Below are 21,665 nucleotides of genomic sequence, written 5' to 3'. Positions count from 1 at the left end.
CAAAACTTTTGGATGAATTTGATATTTGTTTTTTCCCTTCGTCCGTGTTAGATAACAGATAAACATCGCTGTAGGCCCTTGGATATGCTTCAATTTTTACTCCTGCCTTAATTCCTAAGGGTTTCTTTTTACGATGTGGTCCACTTGGCTTTGGATATGCTTCAATTTTAACTCCTCCCTTAAAACTAGCAGTAAAAAGGGGCACGTATACCATTGTGAGCCCCATAGTTTACTGAGTTACTCAGTATGCAACTCCACGTCCATTTTTACCATATCATCCGGATGAAAAAAAAAAAACTAGGGTTGGAAATGTACAATTAAGCTTAATACCTGTATATTCACATGGTATGGCCCATCTGATTTTTTTTAACGGTTTTACCTTTCGTGTGACTCTTCATCTTCTAGATGAGGAGCACCTGATGACTGATCTGATGGCATATACACAACACGGGGGATTGCACATACCATCTCGAATTTTCTATACTAGGCCTCACCCTCCCCAAATGTCTCCCGTCGTTCCCTTAGGTGTGGTCCACCTGACTTATGGATCAGGCTTTATTTCGTGACTTTGGGGCGAGGGTGCATTTAATTGCTGGTTTGGATGGCACTCACACATGGCAGAGGGCCCCACATGGCTAGAACGTATTCTTACGTATGTCATGGTTCCCTTTCTTCAAAGGTTAGGATTGTGAGGACCTTCATAATTACAGATGGGCCATATCCATGCTGGGACCCACCTGATTATCAGCTAAGATGTTGCAAATGCATTTAACTCTTTCAAATGAGGACTCGGAAAATTTGCGAATCATGCGATTGGGCTATTCTCCAAGAGAATTGGGAGAGGAAATGTATGATCACAAGTATTCTTATCCTTCTCTCTGTACATGAGGTCCATAAATTGTTTTTACTGATTGTTGCAAATCCTCAAGATTATGCACTTTTGATATATATATATATATATATATATATATATATATAGAGAGAGAGAGAGAGAGAGAGAGAGAGAGAGAGAGAGAGAGGCCAAAGATTGGAAAGATTGGACGGGCTAAAGATTGGACGGGCAGGTTGTTTAAATTTGAGATTTGTGGGGTATAAGCTATCCTAGGGAGCGTAGTAGGTGTTAGCCGGGTAACAGTTAGTGGGTGTTGCCTAGACCGTAGGGCCCATACGTCAGAAGGGCAAGGTTTTAAAAATGTAGCGGATCCAAATCTAAAGTAGACCACATGGTAGGGATTGAATTCGCACCATTAAAAATGTCTTGGGACCTTAAAAGTTAATGATCAAGATGATATTTGTGTTTCCTTTCATCCTAGTCTGTGTGATCTTATTAACAGGTTAGATGGTAAATCAACATTATAGTGGGCCCTATAATTTTTTAATAGTGGGTGTTAAATGACCAATATTTCCTATGGTGTGGTCCACTTGAGATTGGATCTACTTCATTTTTGGGCCTACAGAACACAGCCCGCATGGGTGGATTTGGGCTTCACATTTCGACTTCTCTCTTACAGAAACTCTCGTGATGTTGAAATTAAATGGGGACTCCACTCAGAAGAAAATGTGTATTTTTTAGAATCGTGGCTAGCTAATGAAAGCTTAGAATTATGTCGGTTAGAAATAATAGAATTGCTTATAAACGGAATATCCAAAGATCTCTTAATCCAAATGACTCCTACTGTTGGTTTTTGGCCAAAGATTCGAAGTAAAGGTCTCGGTAATAGAAAAGGAAGGGGTTAGTTAGGCACCTTTTTTTGCCCACACAAAGTGCAGTTTTTTTCCTACGGAATTTTGATTTTTAGGAATTCAAAAAATTCTAATGGTAACTACATATAGGTCCAAGTGGACAAACACTAGATAAAAATAAAATAAAACAGAAGGAGATGAGAGTGCAGTATCGATATGTTATGTGTGGGATGTTGGCATGAACTAATGGACATGTGAGAGTAGAAAGAGGGAAACCAAGCACTCTTAAGCTAAAAGAGATAGTCAAGTGTCCCTGATTCTATCTCTACTCTGCTGATCGCTGAACTTGACGGAAACTAACAGTCTCTCGATGTGAGGAAGGTCACTAGAGGAAAAGGGAGTACCAGACTCCCAGAACCCTCAGACTCTCGAAAGCTCTCTTCTAATTGCTTAGACCTGTTCAGAATTACTTCCAAGCTATTCATACTCATTTCTAGTTGTTGCCAATTGTTTCTACTTGTCGCAAATGAGGGAGGCTGGCTCCATATTATAGATATGACCGAAGGGAATTGGATTCCCGTCGGGCGCTGACATGACATATAAGTGCATTTCCAAAATGCTTGAGGTAATATGAGCCTGCAAAACTGATATGTAGTCATTTCAAGGCCGGAGGCAATTAGATTCCTGCCGGTCATATTTCATAAATTTCGAGGTATTCTGGCCACCTCAGCTAGCAGCAGGCACCATTTGTCAGCTTGGATCACTTCCACATAGCCAGTGGAATTCGATTCCCGTTGGTCATGTTTGGCCCATCCGGACCGTTAGTTGGTTTTGGATGGGCTTAGGTACCCCTCAAGTGCACTTTGTTTCCTCTAACGATGCTTTGTTAGCTCGATCTGATGTCGTTCTTGAGAATTCTTTGCGATCGCGCAAAGTATTATCTTTGTTTTTGGGTGAGGTATTTATAGATGTGCCTCTTTGGTGGAGGCTACTTGCAAGCGAACACCAAAGTGATAGACATCCCACCATTTTGGTCTAGATGTTTATAGATGTGCCTCACAGTCTGGACTAGTTGTTACCTTTGTGTCAGCACCAACTGATCATTTGGTGTAAAGATAACTCGCACATACCACTAGAGTTGAGGAAAACCTTGCAATTGTTCATGCACTTTCTTTGGCCTTACGAGAAAATAATTGCAATGCTTTCACGTTGTGATCAGAAATGTCATTAAACCTAAAAATGATAGCGCCCTTCTGCTTTATACAGCTTTACAGGGATCCCCCTCTCGTCTGGATCTATGATTGTTCTTGGCATAATTACCCCATGAGTACTTACTGTCAACTCGTCAAAGTTGTTAGCAACTTCGTGCTTTCTTAAGCCTTACAGGGAACTCACTACATTTTGATCTATCAGATGCCACAAGCATCCTGAATTAGGTATGTGTGGGTGACCCTTAGGCCATCATCCGAGTTCATCACTTGGAGTTATAGCTGGTCATCTTCGACAAGTTGGGTCACAGTTGGCCCTAACATGAATTAGCTCGTACCAATAGGTGACCTGACACTAAAAAGTTTAGGTTGGCCTCATTCTCACATTTGATCTTGAAAAACAACTAATGACTCGGAAGAATCCCAAAACCAATTATTGTTGTCGCACCAGCTTCCACCGAGTATGAAAGGCTTCCCAGTGCCTAAGATATTGTACGCATTTTGTATTTAAAAAATTAACTTTCTTTTTTAAATGAGTCCTCACCGTTAAAACATTGTTTCATGGATTTTTATTACAATGATTTTTGAATATTTCTTTTCGAGGCTATTTATTTTTAGAAAGATCCGCCCAATCTCATGGGTGGGTGTTGTTATATGGTTTTTATTTTTGCCCTTGATTTTTTATTTTTTTTTATTTTGTTATTTTTTTGAATTTGAATTTGAAAATGAGCCAGACCTTTCATCTCAAGTCCATCGGAGATACCAATGGTGACAATCAAAGTTGGCTTTTATTAGGAATGTTTTTTTTTTGTTTTTTTTTTAAAAAAATAAAAAAGAAAATCTGACATGTCCTCTCATCTCCCTCGAGGGTTTTGTTAGATATGATCCGTGTGAGTTTTTATTAAAAGATTTTTTTAATAATCTGATATGTCATTTTGTCTCCACTGGGGGTGCCAATGGTTACGATCGAGATTGAACTATATTTTTCATATTTTTTTTAGAAAGATTAGATTCGGCGTTATGCGCCTTGATGGTCACAATCAGGATTGGTTTCTATGGCATTAGATTTTTTGAATTCTTTTAAAGATCCAAACCGTTGTTTCTCGATTTGATGTTACGATTGGGATTGGTTTTTATTGCATTTTTAATTTTTTAATAAATACCTAAATTGGCGGATCGGTGGGCCATCCTGCCCTGATTTGTATGGTTGAGATTGACTGATCCATGTGGGCTATGTGTGCGCATGGGGGCCCACTTGGGCATGATGGGGGTCCACCTAGCACATGTGGGTCCCACCAGGGAGAAACGGCAGCACACACATAATGAGAGGAGCATGCATGTGCAACGGAGTGCACGGTCAAAACCCTTGTTTTTGTGTTCACCAGACATCAAAAAAGGCAATCGGCGGGAATTGGATTACTGCTGGCAACAATCAATCCGCTGGCAACAATCAATCTAATGGTCCAAGCCGCTTCCGTCACGCCTCAAAATGTGGCTCCAGGGTATAACGATTATGGTCCCGAGTTTAAGGGTGTCAGATAAATAATGAATGAATGCTTAACATTATACATCATTCTCTTATCCAATTTTACATTTATCCATTACTTATACTAAGAACTAATGTTATTAATCATCATCTGCAATAAAATCGAGTTTAAATCATCAATCTCATCCACTAATCTTCCAATCAAGTCTTTGATCATCAAATCTAACGGTCAACTATATAGTCCTTATTACATCAATTCATCGAATAAAATAAAAGAAAATGTATGAATCGATTCTCTAACATCCTTCCTCATCCTGGAAGTTCTCTAATTCATCATCTCAAATTGATTGTCCATAATAAATGAGTGAGCTAGAAAAGCGCAACAAAATAGCCTCACATAATTTATCATGTAATCAGAGTTCAAAAGAAATAAAGAGGCTTTCATATAATATGAGTAATTGGGTATTTAAATCCAAACGGACATTGTAACTCAAACATGCAATGCAAAATATAAAAGTATGTGTCAATTGTAACTCGTTTCAACACTTGAGGTCTTGGTATCGATCCCTAGTGGGGGTGGCTAACATGGAGTGTGTGTCCTGACATGGGTGTGTACTGACATGCTAACCCCAAAAAAAAAAAATAATAAATAAATAAAAATGTCTCAATACGGTTATTAGTAGAATATTTAGGGCTAGTTTAATTCAGTCGAGCATACACTATTAAATAAATCTCTGTCGGTTTGCATAGCTAGTCTCTTGCCCCATACCTGAGTGCTCACCCAACCGGCTACAACCAATGTTGTCGGTCTGCATAGTTGGTCTTTTGCACACACCTAGGTGCTCACCCAATCAACCAAAACCAACACGGTTAGTCTACATAATTAGTCTCTCACCCACATTTAGGTCCTCACCCAATTGGCCATAACCAATGAAATATCCATCAGACAAATCTCTGTTAGCCTATGTAGCAGCCTCTTGCACACACTTAAGTGTTCACCCAAAGAAATTCACAAAGATTGTTGTGTTACATTTTCTTAATGTGGAATTCCCAAAGGACCTTGATGTGCATCGGACATGGTGATCAGAAAGGTTAGATGGCTTACCTATTTGTACCGCCATTGCTGAGAAGTAGAAGGTCTGAGATTTTCAACTGAGGTCTTCCTTTCCTTAACACCGCTTTAGAGAAGATTCAATGGGGTTCAGCTTCTATCATGGTGTAGGATTGGGGACCCAACCTTCTTAACATAGGTTAAGGGGTTGAAGAGTTTGAAACCCATCAAAACTCTTCTCCCCAAGGCTCCACACGAATTGGAATCCTAGTTCTGCTAAAATAACTGTATGTATCATAGTTATAGCATTCTACCCCTTACATAGATTTCTGGATGTATCACAACATAGTGGGGCCTACTAGTTTACCCGATCACATCATCCAACCTTTAGGACAATCCAGACCGTTGATCAATAAGGCCCACCTTATAAAGTTCTTACATTCTCCCACTTGGGCTACATTGACCAATGTCATTGATTAATCTATAGAAAATACTTTAAAATTTTTATTTTGATTTTGAGAAAACATCCAAATGGTTAACCAATGCAGTTGTTGGATAATACGAGTAATGCTATTACAATTTGGTCCATCAAGGTTGCTAGTATCGCGGTACTCATCACAACATTTAATCTAAGCGAAGTGAGGCTAAGCATGGTCATAATACTATCAATCTTAATGACATAGATTAAGAACTAGAAAGTGTGGTATAAGGATTACACACGTATTGTAATAATGTGTGTCTATCTTTAAGAGGTCCTAAAGCTTTCAAATATTTCCAATGAAATATGGTTGTAGTTCTACTTACTCGAAATAGATTGTGCATACTTCGAGAGAAGTAAAAATTGACTTTATATCAGATTCATCAAACAACTTCATTAAATGTGATCTCTTTAATATCTGAAGGATAAAACACGCTTAAACTCCCACTAATTGAAAACATCTGTGAGATCACTCTCGTGTATGTTACATGCTCCTGAAATGGGATGACAGGGAGCACTTTAGTAAGCAGATCTGCAATCATCTGCTTAGTACCGATGAACTCCACAAACACTTGATAATTCTAAACTATTTCCTTTACAACAAGATACTTGATGTCAATATGCCTTGACTTTAATGAATGCTTGTTGTTACTAAAAAAGGAAATCACGGCTGAATTATTGCAAAATATTCTCAATGGTTTCGGGATATACTTCAGTACCCGCAAACCTAAGAAGAAACGTTATAACCATAATGCTTGATTAGATGCTTCATGACAGGCAATGAATTCAACTTCCATGGTGAATGGGCTGTGGTAAAGTAATATCCCGAATTTTCGCGACCTGAGTATATACTCGTGCCCAAGAATTCTGGGTGTTAATAATGTAAAGATTTGGATGCTTCAAAATCTTATCTTGATTTTCTTTTGCATTTAGATGTTGAGGGTCAAATATTACATATCAGACCCCGATTACTGCCTGATTTTACGTACACGATAATGCCTAATATTATAATTTAATCGTGTTTTTGTTGCAGGATGTAATAAGGAGCTTTGATTGAAAAAGAGTATTAAAAGCATGGATTTAATGCTCCAAAGTCACCAGAGCAAGGAATGGACTCCAAGGGACCGAGATCGATGGATATACACGCCAGAGATTCGAAAAAATTGAGAAACTGAAGCTTAAGTGACCTGAAAGTTATTCAGAAAGCAAGATCACAGGGTTTCCACCATCCACTCGGCTCGAAACTTCATACATGGCCTGAGGACCATAAATTAACCGTACACGTCAAATTTCAGCCATTAGATCCTTGTGGAAGTGGCCCAACGGAGAGATCAGAGGATAATAACCATTAAGAAAGCATCTTGGACATCCTTGGGAGATCTGGACCCAAACTGAACTGATGGAAAGAGCACGAAAAACGGTGGATATTTGTCAAATTTCACTTCTTTTGGATGGTGCAATCAGGAGATACTGACGGCAGAAGATATAACAAAACAGAATGGCAAATCTGTAAATAGATGTGTCATGTATGGCTTACGTGAAGCCCATTGTTTTTTTTAACGGTGAATGTTGTCCATACATTGGTTAAGCGTGTGGCTCACCCTGAAGTCAGATCTACTTTAAACTGGAAGCCATGGGCTAACACTATGTACAGGAGCTGATGAAGGGAGTGGATCTCCAAGAATGTCATCATAAGCGGGCCCCACCAATTTTTTGTACAAAACATGCAAATAGTGCAAAAAAGTCCAGTGACGTACGTGCTTGTGATTGGGTTTTGACAGTGAGCCCTATCCATCATCCTTTTTCATGATCTGGACCGTCCAATGTGTCCTAGAGGGGTGGCTTGACCCTCTCCTAGGTGGAGGAATTATAGAAGATAGCATGAAGCGGATTTCAACCATTCAAACGGAGGACGGACGGTAAAATAGAAAATCAAGTGGGCCACGTCAGAAGAAATTCAAAACTATCCATCTCCAAACGGTTTTTCGAGGAGAAACTGATGTACGGGGTGGATTTCTCTGGAAAGTCCGACCATGGGCCCCACCAAATTATCAGTGCAAGAAGTTGGCGCAGATTGCTGCGTCCATGAAAACCGGACGTTCCGGATCGTCCTGGCCTACTGGTGATGATCAGATGTCTGATCTTAACCGCCCATCATACAGAGGGGCTCGCTTTAGCCAAGCCCATGTTGTCTTTATGCACTCATACATGCGCAGGTGCTGGTTTCAATAATCACAAACGGACTGTCTTACAACTGTTGCAGTTGATCTCTTTCATGGGTCACGCTGAATCTGATCCAAAACTGACCATCTCCGGTCAATTTTTCGAGGAGAATCTGGTGAACGGAGTGGATCTCTTGTTTGAATTCAAGAATGGGCCCCACCGGAACTTCAGCGTAAGAATTCTATTCCTATCATGAATCGGACTGCGAAGAAAGGACGGTTCCAACTCGGCAGCGTGCGTGAGGAGTTTTGGCTCTCTCCGAACGGACGTCCTATTGGCTTATAAAAGAAAGAAAAAAGAGAAAAGAGAGGGGGGCCGTGGGGAGAGGAGCTTGGCTGGACGTCAGGGAGAAGCGTTTTGAAGGGACGTGAGCGAGGCCTGGGCTGGACGAAGCAAAGAGAGTATTATCTGTTTTTTTTCTTTTTTCTTTTCTTCTTTTCCTTTTGTTTATTTTGAATTTAGCCTCATCATGTCTATTCTAGGCTAAACCTCTTAGCTAGGGCTAAGAGGTGAAGCTTGTAGAATGATGGGAGATTGTATGCGTGTGCCTTTTGTTTAGATTGAGGGGATTTTTGATTTAATTTTATTATGGGAATATTTTTAGTTTTTAATGGCCTGTTGTGACTGAAATTACAATGGGTTTGCAATGGCTTTGAGTATTTCTTTTTTCTTATTTTGATTATGACGTCAGGAAGCCCTATTGTTCGCCATCGTCTCCTGAGCATGGTTGGATGTCGGTACCCTTCCTAACCTTCATAATCATCTGATTGGTTGGTAATTAGTTTAATTCTGTTATTGACTTTGTCTCTTGGGCATGGTTTGGTGATGGAATCCATTCTAATTCATATACCTTTCACCCCTTGAAAACTATATCAAAGGAAGTCTAGTCAATTTCCATGATTTCTGAAGCAGGCATAAGATCTCCCTGATCTCTACAAGTGGATCCTCTGAATCCCTAATTTTCTTCCTTGGATTGTTTAAAGTTTTAGATAATTATTCCACAATTATTTCTGAAATTCTATTTGATTTATATTGCATCTTAGGCTAGTTCTATTTCTATCTAGTTTCAGGAAACGTACAGGTATTAGTCCCTGTGGATTCGACCTCGGTCTTACCGAGTTTATTACTACATCACAACCCTATACTTGGGGAGTGAACAAGTTTTTGGCGCCGTTGACGGTTACGTTTTTCTGAAATTAATTAGTTTTAGAATTAGGTTAGGATTAGGATTTTACTAACTTTAGGTTAAAGGTTTTTATTTTATTTTATTTTTAGAAGCTAACCTGTTTTCCTATTTTGTAGGATCCTGAAATAACTTCTAAACTGGTAATCCCTTTCTAATTCCTCTACTTTTTCTATTTTTAGAATTAGGGTTTGAGTTTTGGAAATTTTCTATTTTCTAGTATTTTTCTATTTTTAGGAACTAGTTTATTTTTAGAAACTTTCATCTCTTGTTTTTAGAAACTAGGTTAGTTATTTCCTTTTTTAGAAATTCTTTCTAATTTTAGAAACTAACTTAGCTTCTAGGTTTAAGGAACTTTCCTTTTTAGAAACTAATTTCTGTTATTTTCTTTTGCAGGATCTTAATATAAGAATCTCTAGTCTGGTAACATCTTTCTAACTTCTCCTCTTACTTTATGTATTGCTGTAGGATTCTTCTTTTTTCTAGGATTAGACTCAGAGTTAGGGTTCTACCATGGAAGCATGGGTACATGCATATGCCGAGATGGATAAGAGATATTGGGGAATGCCTGAGGGTTGTGGAATTCAACGTATACCTCAAGATTTTTCTCCATCAAGAACAGACATTGAGAACCGACTAAAACGTTATGTTCCATCTGTTAATAGGGCCGTATATGATCGTAATTATGGAAACGAGGATTATTATCAACCATCATATTCTCCCATGTATGATCAGTATGACTATTACCAGGGGAAACATCAAAATTTGGAAGATGAACCAACTATATGTTATAATGATTACCCTCTTGGATACGCTACCATTGATATCCAACCAGAAACAATCCAAGAGGATTTAGTTCAGCGTAGCCTGGCCTATCTCACGGAAATGAGAAAATCGTTGGAAGCGCTTAATTCGCGCCTTGATAAGATAGAGGAGGCTCGGTTATCTCAACCACAATTCATTCTAGAAATACAATGCGAGAAAAGTGATCCTAACTCGCTTTGGAAGAACTCTGGAATTATAAATGAGGAGTTGGATTCTATCAATGAGCATATGGTTCAATTTCCCGATGAGTTGATCTCAATGACTGTTCAAAGGAATGGTCAAGATGCGTGGGTATCTTTTAAATACAGTGATGATGACACACTTTCCTCACATGACACACAGGATCTCAATGATGACGTAGAGGTTAGTTTTTTCAAACCTCAACCGAACTTAGCTGTAGAATGTGAGGAGAGCGACCCCATCCCAAGTGTGTACTGTACGAAATTAGACGATGATGCTTATTGGGATGATGATCATGAATATACAGCCCAAAGTCCCCTAGAATCAATCTCAAGTTTGGTCCAGGTCAATGATCAAGATGTACATGAAGTGGTCGGTCATAATGAGCCACTCCCCTCACCTGATATGTCTGATTTTAAGGTAGAGGATGAGCTCCTTACAATCGACCCTTCTAACTCTTGTGAAACATGTTTGGACCACTCCTCTGAATTAAATGATGATGTGATTCGGGAGAAGGACGAGTTGCTCGCTACGACCTTGGAAATTGAAACCACTAAATTGAGGCCACCATCTGAGCTGTACACGTTTAACAATTCAACGCCTCGATTGAGTAGTCTCAATGAACAAAGTGATCACATTGATGCTTACCCTATTGATTTTCAATCTGTCTGTGCAGGACTGGAGGAAGAAAGCGTACATCTGGCTACTTTCAAGGATGATGGTTTCCTTAGGCAGATCATCACAAGCTTTAATGTGGAAAATGAGTCACCCTCAGCTGAATGTCCCAACTCTTTTGATGATTGTTTGGCACACTTTGCAAATTCAAATGATCCCATGATAAGAGACATAGTGAATGCCTTGCAAGACAACACCTCGGTAGTCATCACTGACCGAGAGAACCCTTACTTTGAAGCCCCTTCTTCCACAGATCCTGAATGTTTACCATTAAGGGAGGAGGAGCTGAAAATTGAACCGAAATCTGACACTTCGGAATGTGTTGAGACTACATTACTTCTTGTGAAGTTTTCTAAACTTTATCTACCTGTAGTTTCTGATCCACTATGGGATACTAACGTTGAAACTTCTTCTGTCACAGGTGAATCGTATATACTATGGATACCTCAAGCACTTCAACGAAAAATTTCTCATGAGGTACATAAGTTTCTATGGAAGGTCATGCTCCAAGGCATCCAAGCCTATTGCAAAAAGGGCTTTTGGATGATCCTGTTGAGGAACTTACTGAGAAACTTATCAAGATACTGGCCGAAAGAGGAACCTTGCGGCTTGACTTAGTAGTTTTTCCTTGCTTTCTTAGGACTAGGGTAGTTGCTTTATTTGTCTGGCTGAAGACGGTAAACTTAGCGCTCCTGGCAGGCAACTTAGCCTTTCATTGCATTTTATTTTCTTAGTTCAATGTTTGTGGGTAACATTGCTGCAAACCCTCACGAGACTACAACTCGTCCACTAGGGGCAACCTAGGGGTTTAAAGGCTTGTTGTATATGCTAAATGCAATCGAGAGCACCTGCGAAAATGGTATAGGTGGGATTTTATTTTTATTATTTTTATTTTTCTTCTGTTGGTTTCTCTCTTATGCTTACCCGCTCTTACGTAGATATCTTTGGAAAGCCTCTTGATTCTTTCGTCCAGGTACTATCTTTCCATCACTCCTCTTATATTTTCATTGTCCCATGTACATTGCATGCTTATTTCTTTTACATTGAGGACAATGTAGATTTTCAGTTGGGGGTGGGAGATTAGGCTACCTAATCAGTGTTTTCTTGGTCTTGAGCAGAAATTGTGAAAATTTTTAAATTTTTCTGAAATTTCGTATGAATTCGAAGTGATTTTGACGGCCATCTTGGATTTAGAATTACAAGATAAGTGATGTTGGTAATTTATGACTCTTGGATTCAGTATCTTTTAGATTTCACAGTTAAGTTTGAATTGTTAATCCATGATTAGAGGTTTTAAACATTGATTGAGTCATGATTTCACAAGACACATCTTGCTTTCACATAAAGGTTTCAGTTTGATATGGAAGGGTTAATTTGGTAATCACTAAGCATGTAAGGAACCAGCCTGAAAAATTTGCCCGTCATGATCAATTGAAGAAAAAGAAAATACCTACGAAAAAAATAAAATAAAATAGATACCTTTGTAAAGGGTTGTACAAATAATCTTCACCATAGATTTGCTCCTTATAGGTGTAGATTTAATTCCCCATGGATGATATGTTAAAAGGGTTAGGTGTACAAGTCTTCATCATAGGTTTGCTCCCTGTAGGTGAGGATTTGATTCCCCTTCTTGGCGTTACTTTTAATGAAAAAATCAAAAGTTGAAGGAATGAAAAGATGATCTGTGAGGCAAGTTTTGGTTATCATGAATCTTCTTATTGGTTACTAGTGATATCCTGAAATAGAGAAGTGAATTTTAATGATGCATGATAAGCTAAGATTATACTGTACGCTCATAGATCTCAATGATTAGAATTTTTTTAATTAATGGAATAATACTTTGAACTTGACTATGAAGTTTACCGTGCGCTTGAGTCTAGGAGGAAGTAATATCCAACATTCATGAATCTGGGAATTCTCACATCTGGATTATTCTACAAAAATCACGCGAGTTTATAGAAATTGTTCTGTAATTCTCAACTTACTTTTCGCATATTTTGCTCGGGACTAGCAAAATGCTGGTTGGGACTTGTGTTGAGGGTCAAATATTGCATATCAGACCCCGATTACTGCCTGATTTTACGTACACGATAATGCCTAATATTATAATTTAATCGTGTTTTTGTTGCAGGATGTAATAAGGAGCTTTGATTGAAAAAGAGTATTAAAAGCATGGATTTAATGCTCCGAAGTCACCAGAACAAGGAATGGACTCCAAGGGACCGAGATCGATGGATATACACGCCAGAGATTCGAGAAAATTGAGAAACTGAAGCTTAAGTGGCCTGAAAGTTAGTCAGAAAGCAAGATCACAGGGTTTCCACCATCCTCGGCTCGAAACTTCATACATGGCCTGAGGACCATAAATTAACCGTACACGTCAAATTTCAGCCATTAGATCCTTGTGGAAGTGACCCAACAGAGAGATCAGAGGATAATAACCATTAAGAAAGCATCTTGGACATCCTTGGGAGATCTGGACCCAAACTGAACTGATGGAAAGAGCACGAAAAACGGTGGATATTTGTCAAATTTCACTTCTTTTGGATGGTGCAATCAGGAGATACTGACAGTAGAAGATATAACAAAACAAAATGGCAAATCTGTAAATAGATGTGCCATGCATGGCTTACGTGAAGCCCATTGTTTTTTTAACGGTGAATGTTGTCTATACATTGGTTAAGCGTGTGGCTCACCCTAAAGTCAGATCTACTTTAAACTGGAAGCCATGGGCTAACACTATGTACAAGAGCTGATGGAGGGAGTGGATCTCCAAGAATGTCATCATAAGTGGGCCCCACCAATTTTTTGTACAAAACATGCAAATAGTGCAAAAACGTCCAGTGACGTACGTGCTTGTGATTGGGTTTTGACAGTGAGCCCCATCCATCATCCTTTTCATGATCTGGACTGTCCAATGTATCCTAGAGGGGTGGCTTGACCCTCTCCTAGGTGGAGGAATTATAGAAGATAGCATGAAAAGGATTTCAACCATTCAAACGGAGGACGGACGGTAAAATAGAAAATCAAGTGGGCCACGTCAGAAGAAATTCAAAACTATCCATCTCCAAACGGTTTTTCGAGGAGAAACTGATGTACGGGGTGGATTTCTCTGGAAAGTCCGACCATGGGCCCCACCAAATTATCAGCGCAAGAAGTTGGCGCATATTGCTGCGTCCATGAAAACCGGACGTTTCGGATCATCCTGGCCCACTGGCGATGATCAGATGCCTGATCTTAACCGCCCATCATACAGAGGGGCTCGCTTTAGCCAAGCCCATGTTGTCTTTATGCACTCATACATGCGCAGGTGCTGGTTTCAATGATCACAAACGGACTGTCTTACAACTGTTGCAGTTGATCTCTTTCATGGGTCACGCTGAATCTGATCCAAAACTGACCATCTCCGGTCAATTTTTCGAGGAGAATCTGGTGAATGGAGTGGATCTCTTGTTTGAATTCAAGAATGGGCCCCACCGAAACTTCAGCGTAAGAATTCTATTCCTATCATGAATCGGACTGCGAAGAAAGGACGGTTCCAACTCAGCAGCGTGCGTGAGGAGTTTTGGCTCTCTCCGAACGGACGTCCTATTGGCTTATAAAAGAAAGAAAAAAGAGAAAGAGAGGGGGGCCGTGGGGAGAGGAGCTTGGCTGGACGTCAGGGAGAAGCGTTTTGAAGGGACGTGAGCGAGGCCTGGGCTGGACGAAGCAAAGAGAGTATTATATGTTTTTTTTCTTTTTTCTTTTCTTCTTTTTCTTTTATTTATTTTGAATTTAGCCTCATCATGTCTATTCTAGGCTAAACCTCTTAGCTAGGGCTAAGAGGTGAAGCTTGTAGAATGATGGGAGATTGTATGCGTGTGCCTTTTGTTTAGATTGAGGGAATTTTTGATTTAATTTTATTATGGGAATATTTTTAGTTTTTAATGGCCTGTTGTGACTGAAATTACAATGGGTTTGCAATGGCTTTGAGTATTTCTTTTTCCTTATTTTGATTATGATATCAGGAAGCCCTGTCGTTCGCCATCGTCTCCTGGGCATGGTTGGATGTCGGTACCCTTCCTAACCTTCATAATCATCTGATTGGTTGGTAATTAGTTTAATTCTGTTGTTGACTTTGTCTCTTGGGCATGGTTTGGTGATGGAATCCATTCTAATTCATATACCTTTCACCCCTTGAAAACTATATCAAAGGAAGTCTAGTCAATTTCCATGATTTCTGAAGCAGGCATAAGATCTCCCTGATCTCTACAAGTGGATCCTCTGAATCCCTAGTTTTCTTCCTTGGATTGTTTAAAGTTTTAGATAATTATTCCACAATTATTTCTGAAATTCTATTTGATTTAGATTGCATCTTAAGCTAGTTCTATTTCTATCTAGTTTCAGGAAACGTACAGGTATCAGTCCCTGTGGATTCGACCTCGGTCTTACCGAGTTTATTACTACATCACAACCCTCTACTTGGGGAGTGAACATTAGATCACATCCAGTTACATTCACAAAGGTACTATTCACGGGAGTAAAATCAACCATATTTATTATTCTGTAAATGTAAAGTGTAAATCCAAAACTTCTAATGCTCTCTCAATGGGAGCTTATTACATTATCAAGTTTGCAATGGAAAACTAAATAAAACTACGTCATAAGCTATCTCTTATTCATTCAGTATAATCTTCCATTGGAAAGTGGTCCTCTGGGTCTTCAATCTATACATCACCTGCATCATCTGTATGGTTGGAGAGGGTCAATGCCCTACTCATAGTGATGATTATCCTTTAAGATTAACAATAATTCAAGAGATTCATGAAAGTAACGTAAGGGTTTTGATATTTCTCGTACTCTACTACTACGAGAGGTATCAGTATGCACAACCAATATATATATATATATATATATATATATATATATATATATATATGAATGCATGCTTAGTAAAATGTGTGCGGCTCATCGTATGTAGTGATCATCACAATGTGGAATATAATTCATAGAAAACCTGACTCGCCCAGCATCCTATAACTACGGAGATTCACCGGCGTATCCAACGTTAACGTGGATTTATACGAACATCTTAAGGCGACACAACAACGCGGTTGAAAAATTTACATAACACGATGTGCTCATGGAGCGACTATTTATGACATCCAATCTCGAAAAGTGATGTAACACGCATGACGATTTACTTACACCAATGGTGCACCATGCTAACTAACCCACGAAATTACGTGCCAACCAAAAGGGCCGCTATCTGAAACGTATTACGTCCATGATAAATATTTAATCACTAGCTGTGATACCTCTAACACATCACTTGCACCAATAGAGAGATAAATTGAATATGAGAGTTTTGGAATTCCAAGACGCATGCCCAAGCTTTAAAGGAAGTAGCATAAGACTAGCATAATAAAGGAGAAGAGTAGCAATAAGCTAACTCAACAAAAGAGAAGAGTAGTGATAGGCTAACTCAATAAAAGAGGAGAGTAATAATGGCTAACTCAACAAAAGAGAAGAGTAACAATGGCTAACTCAACAAAATAGAAGAGGAGCAATGGCTAACTCAACAAAAGAGAAGAGTAGCAATGGGTAACTCAACAAAATAAAAGAGTAATAATGGCTAACTCAACAAAATTGGTAAAGGGCAAGGGGAAGGCATGCATCTATAGCCTCACATAAATTCATAAAGATCACACATAATTAAAATCATACCTTAACCATAATTCCCAAAGAATAAATAATTGATAATGGTAAATCAAATAATTACAGGGAGGATTCACAGTAACATAGAAGCATGTAAAAGAAAAAAATAAATCATACCAACTCAAATTAATGTAAGCTTAAAAGAATCCCTCACCTTAGCCTTATATCTAAATCTTAGGTAGATATCCATGTAGAAAAGCTTCTACATGAAAAGTTTTCACATGAATCATGACATCACTTGAGCAAGAGGAAGACACCATACATATGGAGAAGGAAGAGAGTATCTAGGCTTTTCCTTCTCTTTCTCTTTCTCTTTCTTTCTTTTTCTTTTTCTTTCTCTCTCTCTTTCTCTTTCTCTTTGGGCATATGAGTGGAGAGGGAACACACATCCCTTTTAAAAGGAGTGGGCGTGTGACAGGTGTGTGTTTCACATCCCACTTGGATTGGGTTTCTCCAATTTTTCCTTTTCTGATAATCTTTCTTTAAATCTAATTTGTCCATTGTGTCAGGGTCGTCGAATAGAGCCAAGGTATATGATTTTCTTAGTGATCCGAAATTTAGATTGGCCTATCTTGAAAATTCTCATAACAGGTGTCAAAACGAACTTGATCTCAATTAACGGTTCACACTTAATGACCAAGGCCCAATTTTGGGTGAAATGTATAGTCAGGATAAGTAAATGGTTGGACATAAAGTGGGTTTTTGGAGTAATTAGGGGGTATAATATGTGTATCATTAGATTCGAGTGTCTTGTTCACATGTATAAGTTTCTCAGATTGTAGTTTTAATGAGGGGTTAAGCATATCATAGGTGACGAACAAGATGAATGGATTAGAATCTCAACTTGATGAGTGTATGAGCGAATGTAGAGATCAAGTAGCTAGTTTACTACGATCAAGTGGTCCAAAATCAAAGTGAACGGCTAGATGTCTCTATCTAGCAGTGTATATTTAATTGAGCGGTTGGTTATGATAGACAAGTAAGAATATTTGGGTATATGATGATCCTATCTTAAAATCAACGGTCAGATTGCTTGATTTATGAATCAAGATTATTCTCGATGATCATTTTCACGTTGGAGAATAGATGTAAGGTTAGGATAGCTAGATTGGTATTGTACATATGTACATATTAAGTTAAATTTCATGGTAATACTCGAGAACTTTCAATACTCGGGTATTGAAATATTCGGAGTGTTACAAGTATACTGTTTCACGCTTTTCTAAGACATAGCTCCTCTAATCATCATGAATGTGTAACCTGAGGTGGACTTCTTAGTGTCAAATCATCCTATAAAATCTACGTCTGAGTATCTAATCAACTCCAAATTATCAGATCTCTTGTATGTGAGTCTGAAGTTCTTTGTTCTCTGTATATACCACAACAATTTCTTTGCAGCTATCAAATGTTGCAATCCTGGATTAGATAGATATCTGTCCAACATTCCAACAACAAGCGCAATGTCCGGTCGCATACAGACTTGAGTATATATAATGCTCCTTACCACTGATACGTACGGAAGTTCATTCATTCGATTCTTTTCCAAATCATTCTTGGGACATTGGAATTGTCCGAATTTATCACCCTTTACAATGGGTGACCATCCAAGAGCACAATTCTGCATGCCATACCTTTTGAGTATCCTAGTATTGTAGGCCCTCTGTGACAAGCTGAGCAATTCATGAGATCTGTCATGATAAATCTCAATGCCAATGACATAAGAGGTGTTACCAAGGTCCTTCATTTCAAATATTTGAGATAAGAATTTCTTGGTATCTCTTAACATTCTGATGTCACTGCTAGCTAACAGAATGTCATCAACATACAAAATCATCATAATGAACTTACTCCTACTGATTTTAATATAGATACATTCATCTGTAGTGTTTTCTACAAAATCATATGAGGAAATTACTTCATGAAACTTTAAGTACCACCGTCATTAAGCTTATAACCCATAGATGGATTTCTTTAGTTTACAAACCAAATATTCTGAGCCATGAGATACAAAACCTTTGGGTTGCAACATATATACATTCTTATTCAGATCCCTGTTGAGAAATGTTGTCTTTATATCCATCTAATATAATTCTAAATCCATATGAGTTACAAGAGTCGTTATGATCCTGAATGAGTCTTTCTTAGATACTGGTGAGAAAGTCTCCTTAAAGTCAATGCCCTTACGCTGGTTAAAACCCTTGGCAATAAGTCTGGCTTTATATCTTTCGACATTATCCTTGGAGTCCCGCTTGGTTTTAAATATCCATTTACAACCAATCGGCCTTATTCTAGAAAGTAATTCAACAAGATCTCATACTTTATTGTCCTTCATGGATTTCAACTCATCTTTCATGACATCAAACTAATGAGAAGGGTCAGCACTTTGTTCAACTTGTGGAAAGGATTCAGGATCCTTTTCCATCCCCATGTCAAATTCGTGCTCCTTTAAGTATACAATATAATCGTCTCGATTTACAGGCCTTCTCTTTCTTTCAGATCTCCTCAATGTTTCAGCTTATTGGGTTTGATTTTAATTTTCTTCATCAATGGGTTGTACCTAAGGTTCAAAATGGTGTTCTATAGTGACTGCAGCATTTATATCCATGTGATCTTGAGTGACTATGATCGGAGTCACAGTCCTTTCTTCCTCAAATACAAAGTTTCTAATGTTCGTACTCCCACTGTTTTCAGTGTCCTTAATAAATTTGGCATTCTCAGTCTCAACAATCCTAATAGAGCAGGAAGGACAGTAGAATCGAAAGCCTTTTGACCTTTCCGGATATCCAATAAAGAAACAGCTTATGATTCTAAGATCGAGCTTCCTTTCATGCAGGTTATTAATTTTGGCCTCACTAGGAAACCCCCAAATATATAGATATCAGAGACTTGGTTTTCTCCCATTCCACAGCTCAAAAGGGATTTTGCTTATTGCTTTGTTGGGGACCCTGTTAAGGATATGAACTGCGGTTTTGATCGCATCACCCCACAGAGATTCTAGCAATGTCGAATTGCTAACCATGCTTCGCACCATATCCATAAGGGTGCGATTACGCCTTTTAGTCATACCATTCTACTCTGGAGTACCAGACACAGTGTACTGGGTGACAATGCCGCAATCTTGTAGGTATCTAGCGAATGGCCCTGGATTGTGACCTGATTCATCATATCTACCATAGTATTCACCACCATAGTTAGATCTGACAACCTTAATCCTTTTATCGAGTTGATTTTTAACTTCATCCTTACAGATTTTAAAAGCATCCAGGGCATCTAATTTTTCACTGATAAGATAGAGGTGCCCGAAATGAGAGTAGTCATCTATGAAGGTAATAAAATATTTGTGTCCACTCCAGGATATCGTAGGGAATGTATAAGACCCGTATCCTATATTGTATCGTTCTATAGGTTTTCGTGATCCTCCGGTCAAATTTCGGTGACTTGCGATCTGTTATCGGTATTTACGCACGATCTTGAGTCATGTCCAGCATGTCTGAGTCGGCTCGACTCGAAACTTGTACAGTCATGACCGCATTGTCACCGTGGTTCTGATGCCGCGTCTCGTGCGGCAATATGACGCTTAGATCATAAGTTGTGGCTCACGCATTATAATAGTTGGGGACCACATATTGCGGGACCTACCTGACCCTATGGCACCATTCCCTAGGTGGGTGATGTCATGTCCTTACACAAGTAATAATGGCTCCTCTTCTTAAGTCAACACCTCCCCTTACCTAGGCATTTATGATGGCCTTACATCATTATGACATGCCATAACTTCTCTCTCTCTCTCTCTCTCTCTCTCTCTTATCTCTCTCCCCCTCCCTCTTTCTTCCTCATTCCCCATTGCAAGAGCCATAGACGTTCAACCCATCCCAAAAAATCCAACCATCTTCCACCTTAGATCCTCACTAATCCAACCTTTATATCATCATCTCCACCGTTGAGGAAGCTTCGTAAGGGCATTGGAGCATAAGGGTAGAAGTTGAAGGGGAAGATCTTGAAGTGGGTGCTTCTCTCTCTCTCTTTTTCATTTTTGTGTGATGTGTGGCCCACTCGGATGGACCCCACCTTGATGTATGTCTTATTCAAACCATCCAAGTCATGTGGACCCTACCTTATGGTGTGGAAAACACAAGTATCAGATTGATTCAAATCAAGTGGGCCACGTCCATGTGGGACCCACCTTGAAGAACATTCAAACCGTCCAGCGTCCAGGGATGCTGGACATGTTTTGTGAAGTGTGAACGGACAGTGAGGTGTACTCACAGCAGTTTGATTTTTTTAGGCTTTTGGGTGGGCCACTCATGCAGGCCCCACTTTGACGTATGGAGCTAATCCACGCCGTCCATCCCATTCCCCAGATAAATTTAGGTGTTGAGCCAAAAAATGAGGTTAATCCGATTATCTGACAGGCCATTTCACAGAAAACAGTGTCTTTACCGTTGAAATACAGTCTGATATTTCTATACACTGAAACATACTTAATATTGGGCTTATTGGATCTGTTATGAGCTGTAGAAGCCAGTGGGAGGGGTGGATTGTCCTGATGAGGGCCCCACCTACAAAAATCCTCAAGATAACCAAAAATAAAAAAAAATATGAAAGCAGCAGGTGCTGCTGCTGACGTCCAGAGGATGTGTAGCAGCGTCCTGCTACGTTGTGGATGGACGGGCAGGGACGTGGGTCCCCAAACATAGGCCCCACCGTGATGTGTGTGGACATCAGTACCGTGCATTTGGTGGCCCCCTTTAGGATGGTGGGCCACCCCCAAAAATCAGCCATATGTGGTGCTCAGGTGGCCCACATCACAGGGAACAGTGTGATTGAATGTCTGCCATTGAAACCCTTTTTGGGTAACAGAAGTTTAGATCATTATGAAATTTGTTTTTCCTCTTCATCCGGGTCTATGTAACCTCGTCAACAGATTGGATGGCAAATAAACTTTATGGTGGGCCCTACATGGGACCCACCGTGAT

Source organism: Magnolia sinica, chromosome 13, assembly GCF_029962835.1.
Source record: "Magnolia sinica isolate HGM2019 chromosome 13, MsV1, whole genome shotgun sequence".
NCBI classification, from domain to species: Eukaryota; Viridiplantae; Streptophyta; class Magnoliopsida; order Magnoliales; family Magnoliaceae; genus Magnolia; species Magnolia sinica.
This window is presented reverse-complemented; position numbering follows the sequence as displayed.